This window comes from Pinus tabuliformis, chromosome X (assembly GCF_031772625.1).
Source record: "Pinus tabuliformis cultivar Carrire ecotype Pingquan chromosome X, CPIR1, whole genome shotgun sequence".
In the NCBI taxonomy this organism is placed as follows: Eukaryota; Viridiplantae; Streptophyta; class Pinopsida; order Pinales; family Pinaceae; genus Pinus; species Pinus tabuliformis.
This window is the reverse complement of record NC_142308.1, coordinates 1,516,668,189-1,516,676,110: the sequence shown is the minus strand read 5'-3', so window position 1 is coordinate 1,516,676,110 and position 7,922 is coordinate 1,516,668,189.

Genomic DNA, 7,922 nt, shown 5'->3' with positions numbered 1-7,922 from the left:
CTCTTCTTCCCTTGCCTCCCTATGAGATTTCCTCCCAACTCTTTTCGAGGGCCTCTCAATTGTCTCATCTTCCGAGGATCCAGAGTTCTCTGGAAGCTTCTTCCTTGTCATATCTACATAGGATGGGGAACTAGAGGCACCTTTTGGAGGTCCATCTTGTAGAGGATCTATTTCCTCCGCTCTTTTATCTTCTACCATAGTAATGGGCTGCTGTTCGGCCTTTTCTTCGGCTGCTGGGACTAGGGGTTCTTTTGATGTGCTGAGAATTTCAAAGGGATTGCTGGAGATCTCTGCTCTTGGAGGGCCTGTGCTTCCCTCCCCTTGTACCAAGGGAGGTGCTCCGATACTCCTTTCCCTTTGGTTCTGCTGTTCTGTTTAGCTGGTGCTATTTTCTGGACCTGGATCCATTGTTCTCCCTTCGAGTTCTCGACCTCTTCCTCTATTTTCTTTTTGCAATGTCTGGCAAAGTGTTTGTAGCCGTGGCAATGCCTGCATTTAAATGGGAGTTGCTCGTAGTCCAGAACTTGAACGTGGGACCAATCAACAACCTAAGCTTTGTAGCTTCAGGGAGGCCTTCCTCCAGAACGACTTCTACACAAATTCTCGCGCAGGAATACTGGTCCTTCATTTCTACACGATCTATGTATTTTTCAAGCTTATTGCCTATGGTTTCTAGAGATTTTAGTTTCCAGTAGTGTAGAGGAAAGTGAGACAGGCGTACCCAAATGGGGACAGGCGAGGGAACATCCTTAGTCGGGTCAAAATCTGGGGTCCATTGATTCAAGTACAGTCCCTAAGGGCCCATGAAATATGGGCCATTTCTGAATATGAGATTCCTGTCCTCTATCAAGTCGAAGACAAACACGAAGAAGCCCTTGCCTACCAAATGGATTTTGATTCCTTCTTTTACTAGATATCTCCAGTTCCTTTGCACCCAGGCATCCATGGCCTTGGGAGAGGGTCAGAACCCGGTGAACTGGCCTATGAGTCCTCGTTCTGCTAGGTTTGGAGCCGATATATAAGGTTCTTCAGTCGGTAGGGCAACCGTGGGTATGGTTTCCAACCTTTTGACGAATTTCTACTGGTGTTCATTGGCTGGGCGTTTGTTGCAGGCAGCTACGAGTTTCCTGAATTCCATCAGCTCAGGCGGAAGCGGCGGATTGGCCTCGGGGTGCCCTCCTTGGGCCATATCAGCGGAACAACACGCAGATGTTCTTTGTAACAGCTTGCCAATGCAGATCACACGCACAACAGCAAATTCAGGTGACCTAATTTGAAATGTTCTTCAATTGAGTAGACACATTATTAGAGTAAAATTTATCTTTAATTGGTAATGTGAATTTTAGTGTTTAGTTATTCCCTTGCTCTTGCATTAAATTTATTTTATAAAAAAATATATGAATTCAATGTGAAAACGTGTTTTGAATGTTTCTAGGATAGTTTTCAAGTGCTTCTTTTAAACAAATAACAAACTAATTTTTTTACAGAGATATGTGTTAGTAAGACAAATGAGTTATAAGTCTCACATTTATCGATCACATTGGTATGAAAACAATTAAATCCATGACTGTAAAGCCATTGTTAGTACTTTTAAGAGAAGTGAACCTAACATGGACAATCCATTGAAAACATAGAGGATGGAAGAACTGAGGGGCTTCAATGTGCGGATCCAAAAAGAGAATTGTCACTTGAAAAAGAAAGATTGCAAAGCTGGAAGAGGACATTGCCATATTGATGCCTTTGTTGAAGGAACATTTTGTTGAAGATAAGGGCTCTCTCATAGTTATCATCAGGAATTGAGACGAGCAACATTTAGCTCTTGCAATTGCGACAAAAGGTAATACGAGGGATTACTTCCATGTGTTAATATGAATCCCTAGTGTCTAACGTAGTGGTTTGAGTTCAATAAATAAGGGAATTGGACAATCTTGCTTAGCGCTACTCATTAACACGTGTGGCATGAGGATTTGTTTTTTCCATTGGACTTGTTAAAGGAGGTTTAACTTCCTTTTAACTTCTCAAGCGTGTCATTTAAATTGTCAATGAAATGTAATTATTCTTTAAGTTATCAATTTATCATCATAAATATAAAGTTCAGGAAATATATATATATATATATATATATATATATATATATAGTTTTGGTAAGTTAAAATTAGATTATGCACCGTTAAATTATTATTTAGTTTTGGTAAGTTAAAATTAGATTATGCAGTCAAATTATATATATATATATATACTAAAATTAGATTATGCAAAGTTAAATTATAATGAAAGCTAATTTTTAAAAGTAATTTTATTAAAAAGAATGTGAGTAAAACTAAAAAATAAAGAGAAGAGAGATTTTGTCTTCTATCTCTACTAATCTGAATGATTTCTCGTGTTGAGTGTGCGTGATTAGTGAGTATTCATCCCATAACAATTTTAGTGTGTTAATAGACATTAATTGATTGCATATACCAAGAGAATCACTGGGTAGAATGTTAGGTCCCTATAATACTAGTGATTCCCCCATTACTATTGTCATTGTATCCCTTATTGTTATTGTTGTGCCCCTATTGTCCACATATTGTTATTATTGTGCCCCATATAATCCTTCTATTGTTATTTTTGTGCCTTTATATTATTATTGTTAGGTCGGCTTGGTTTTATTGTGACCCCTTAGACTCCTATATATAGAAAAGAGGTTTTGTCATTTGAATCATCCAAGAATTGTTCATTTGTGTAATGTAAAGGAGGTTTCCCCCTCGAAGACGCTGAATTCTAAGGCGTTGATTTATCTTTTCTATCTTTTTGTGAGTTGGTTTCATAACATTTGGTATCAGAGCTTTGGATTCTAGGGTTATGCTGCTCTAAAAAGGTCATCGTGGAATTTTTTCTATAACTCTTTTTCTGCGACGTTTTAGAAGCTAAAAAAAAACCCATTTGAGACTAAATCTTGCTGAACCTCGGGAAAAAATTTCAGATTTTGTCTCGCTATATTTTCGGATATATGATCTGAGGAAGTTAGGGTTTTTGCAAGCTCCAGAATTTCATCTAAAACAAGTCATCGTGGAATGTTTGCTATAACTCTTTCGCTACAAAGTTTCAGAAGCTAACAAAAAAACCCATTTGAGAAGAAAGCGGTATGAACCTCGGCTCCAAATTTTAGATCCTTTCTCGCTATATTTTCAGAGATATAATATGAGGAAGTTAGGGTTTTTGCAGACCCCCGAATTACATTCCAAACAGGTCACCTTGGGAAAATCGTCATAACTTTCGCTCTAAGCATCAGATTGAATTTTCGTAAGAAGTTACAGAAAGAGGACAGACTGTAGTGTTTTTGGGTATAATTCTCAAAACCTAAGGTTGAAACAATGAACTGCGACATGTCGTACAAGTTCACTCTACTGAACTAGTCTATACTCAGGTCATCGTGGGAGATTTGGCATAACCCTTCATTGGAGAATCCAATCTTGATTAGAATTTTCGTAAGGGTTACTGCAAGAAGAAATTTCAGACTTGGGAGATCCAAAATTGCATAGATACATCAGATTCAATATCGAGCTCCTACAAAGTGAAAAAATGTGTGTAGTTTTTTTTAAATTTTTGCATAAGCTTGGTTTGAAAAATTAGTTTGAAGGAATTCAAAGGGCATAGTGAAGCATTATTATCGGTAATTGATGCCCTGAATAAAGAAAATGGAAACACCTAGTAAGCAACTTGAAATATCTAGCATGACTCATGAAGAAGAGGAAGAAATACAACATGATATATCAAAATTACGAGACCAAGTGCAACAAATTTCACTCACACAAAAAGTAACAGAAAATAAGATGGATGGTTTAAAGAAAGATGTAGAAGCTAAGATGGATGGTTTAAATAAAGGCATGGAAGCTAAGATGGATGGTTTAAAGAAAGGCGTAGAATCTAAGATGAATGACGTGGAAGCTAAGATGGACAATGTGGAAGCTAAGATGGATGATTTAAAGAAAGACATGGAAGATTTGAAGACATTTGACAAAGTTTCTACAAGAAATGCTTACTAATGGCGAACGGGTAGTAAAGGAAACTCATGATGAGAACAAAATAAATGTTAATCATGATTTCATAGGCTCTAACGTTGGATCGAATAACCACTATGTTCCAAAGATCGATATGAGGAAGTTTGATGGCAAGGATCCCAGAACATGGATACTACAGATGGATCAATTTTTTGATCTCCATAATGTGCAAAACACACAAAAGGTACGGATTGCAACTTTATATTTGGAACCAAATCAGTTTTTATGATATTGATGGATTTTCTCTCGTAAACAAATTGTCACTTGGGCTATTTTTATGGATGAAATCATAACACATTATGAGGATACATAAAGCAACACTTTTTTTAGCCAATTGATAAATCTCAAACAAAAGGGTTCAATGCTGTAGCACATTGAGGACATCCAAAAATTGAATATAAGGGTAAAAGATATTCCAGAGGAGCATAGGATTGATGTGTTCATAGGGACTTTAAAAGATAACATCCAACATGAGGTTTGCCTTTGGGAACCATATTTATTGGAGAAGGCATTCAGGTTGGAAAGAAAAATGGAAAGCAAAATTATGGCAACAAGGAAGCCTACCACTCACAATCATAAAGATGGAAGTGTTGCTGCCCCTGGCCATCCACAACCTACAAGGTTGACACCAGAACAATTGGAAGAAAAAAGAGCACAAGGGCTTTGTTACAGTTGTGATAGCAAATACACTAAAGGTCATAAGTGTGCCGAGAAGAAATTATTTTACATAGATTGTGAAGAGGAGGAAGAAAAGGAACAAGAAATGTCAAAAAAAGAGGATATACACCAGGAAAAAACCCTAGAAAAAGAAGAAATGAATCCGACCATATTTTGTAATGCATTGGCTAGAATTACCACTCCTTAAACTATCAAGATAGAAGGGCATATCAAGAAGAAAAAGGTAATAGTGTTGATTGATTCGGGAAGTACCCATAATTTTATTCATTGTAAGATAGCCAAGGAATTGAATTGCTTCCTATATCCAACACCAAAGTGTCAAGTGATGGTTGCAAGTGGAGGAACCATAAATTGCTTAGGAAAGTGCTATAATATCAAGCTATCCATGGGAGAATATGTATTGAATAGCCCAATGCCTTACATTCCAATGGGTGGTGCTGATGTTGTACTAGGAGTCCAATGGCTACAATCCTTGGGTACAACAACTCTTAATTTTCAAGAAATTTTCATGAAATTCTCTTCAGAAGGAAAGGAAGTTGAATTAAGGGGTATCATAGGGAAACCAGGAAGGATAATCAACTCTAACAGAATGACAAAGCTTCTAAAGAAAGAAAAACAAGGCATAATTGCACAATTATGTTCACTAGAGGTTCCCACATCGAAATCATCCATTTCTCCAGATCTCCAAAAAGTCTTGGACAATCATTTCAAGGTATTTGAGACTCCCAAAGGCCTCCCACCTATTCGTGATCATGATCATGCTATTAATTTGATTCCAGGAAGTGTTCCTCCAAACATTAGACCTTACAGATATCCCTTTGTCCAAAAGAGTGAAATTGAACGTATGGTTGCAAAAATGCTAGAGGACGGTATACTTCAACCTAGTTAAAGTTCTTTCTCTGCTCCAGTAGTATTGGTTCACAAGAATGATGGATCATGGCGCATGTGTCCAGATTATAGGGAGCTTAACAAGCTCACTATTAAATATAAATTTCCCATTCCTGTCATTGATGAATTATTGGATGAATTGCATGGATCAATTTACTTCACCAAGTTGGATCTTCGTTCAAGATATCATCAAATCAGAATGAAGACTGAAGACATTCCAAAAACAACATGTATAACTCATGCGGGTCATTATGAATTTTTGGTCATGCCATTTGGCCTTACTAATGCACCTTCTACATTTCAAGGTTTGATGAATTCCATTTTTAAACCCTTCCTTAGAAAAATTGTGTTAGTATTTTTTGATGATATACTAATCTACAACAAGTCTTGGAAGAATCATGTCCAACATGTTGACACGGTGCTCAAACTATTGGAGGAGAAACAATTATATGCAAAAATCTCCAAATGTTTCTTTGGAGTACAAGAGGTGGAATATCTGGGTCATATTGTATCTCATGAAGGTGTTAAGGTAGACCCTAGAAAAATTAAAACCATTAAGGAATGGAAAATACCCACATCCATAAATCATCTACGAGGATTTCTCGGGTTGACAGGGTATTATCGCAAGTTTGTTAAGAATTATGGGAGAATATCAGCACCTCTAACAACATTATTGAAGAAAGATGCATTTTCATGGATTCCAAAAGCAACGAAGGCCTTTGAACATCTTAAAGAGGCAATGTGCCAAGCACTAGTCTTAGCTACACTGGACTTCACAAAAACCTTTATTGTGGAATGTGATGCCTCAAGAAATGGAATTGGTGCTGTTTTAATGCAAGAAGAAAGACCCATTACTTTTGAAAGTCATCCAATCAAAGGAAAGTATTTACACAAAGCTATTTATGAGAAGGAAATGTTGGCAATACTACATGCACTTAAGAAATCGTGACCCTACCTAATGGGAAGACACTTCAAGGTAAAAACAGATCATGATAGTATTAAATACTTTTTAGAACAAATATTGTCTTTAGAAGAGAAGCAAAAATGGGTCACAAAGATGTTGGGTTATGACTTTGAAATCATCTACAAAAAAGGGAAGCAAAATGTTGTGGCAGATGCACTCTCAAGAAAGGATGAGGATGTGGAAGCATTTCTTTGCGCCATTTCTATTAACCAACCAGATTGGGTAAACGAAGCAAGGGATGAATGGAAGAATGACGAGGAAGTGTGGGCAACCATTCAAAATATACAACAAGATCCCAATACATCTGATACATTTAGTTGGAAAAATGATTCGTTATGGTACAAGGATCGATTATACCTTTGTAAGAATTCCCAGCTCAAACAAAAGATTCTTAGGGAATTGCACACCTCTCCCTTAGGAGGGCACTTAGGATATCTAAAAACCTACCACAGGGTTAAGAAGGATTTTTTTTGGGATGGCCTTAAATCAAATATTCAAAAGTTTGTGGCGGAATGTTTGGTTTGCCAACAAAATAAAGTTGAAACAATTAAGACCCCAAGACTATTACAACCTTTATCCATTCCAAGCCAACATTGGGAGGAGGTTTCAATGGATTTTATCACAGGTTTACCCAAGTCCGAAGGAAAAAGTGTTATCATGGTGTAGTTGACAAACTTACCAAGTATGCACACTTTTGTGCATTATCTCATCCATTTAAAGCGAGTACAGTTTCTACTGTATTTATAGAAACAATTCAAAAGCTACATGGAAACCCAAAGATTATTGTAAGTGACAGAGATCCCATTTTCACTGAAAATTTTTGGACAAAATTATTTTCTTGTCTTGGTACTCAGTTAGCTCATAGCTCATCTTATCATCCTCAATCTGATGGGAAAACTGAGATAGTAAACAAATGTTTGGAAGGATATCTTCGTTGCTTTGTATTTGATAAACAAACACAATGGGTCAAATGGTTGCGTCTGGCTGAATGGTGGTATAACACTTCCTTCCATACTGCAACAAAAATGACCCCATTTATGGCACTTTATGGATATCATCCACCATCCATCACATCATATTTAAGAGAAAATTCTAAGGTTCAAGAAGTGGAAGATCACATTGAGCATCAACAACAAGTTCTCCAACTCTTAAAGGATAACCTCACCTTGGCGCAGAATAGAATGAAATAGCAGGCAGATCAACATCGCAGCGAAAGAAGTTTTGATGTAGGTGATTGGGTATTCCTACGGCTACAACCATATAAACAAATGTCCCTCAGGCAAGCTAAGAAGGATAATAAATCATCACCAAAGTATTATGGTCCGTACAAGGTGTTGCAAAAGATAGGC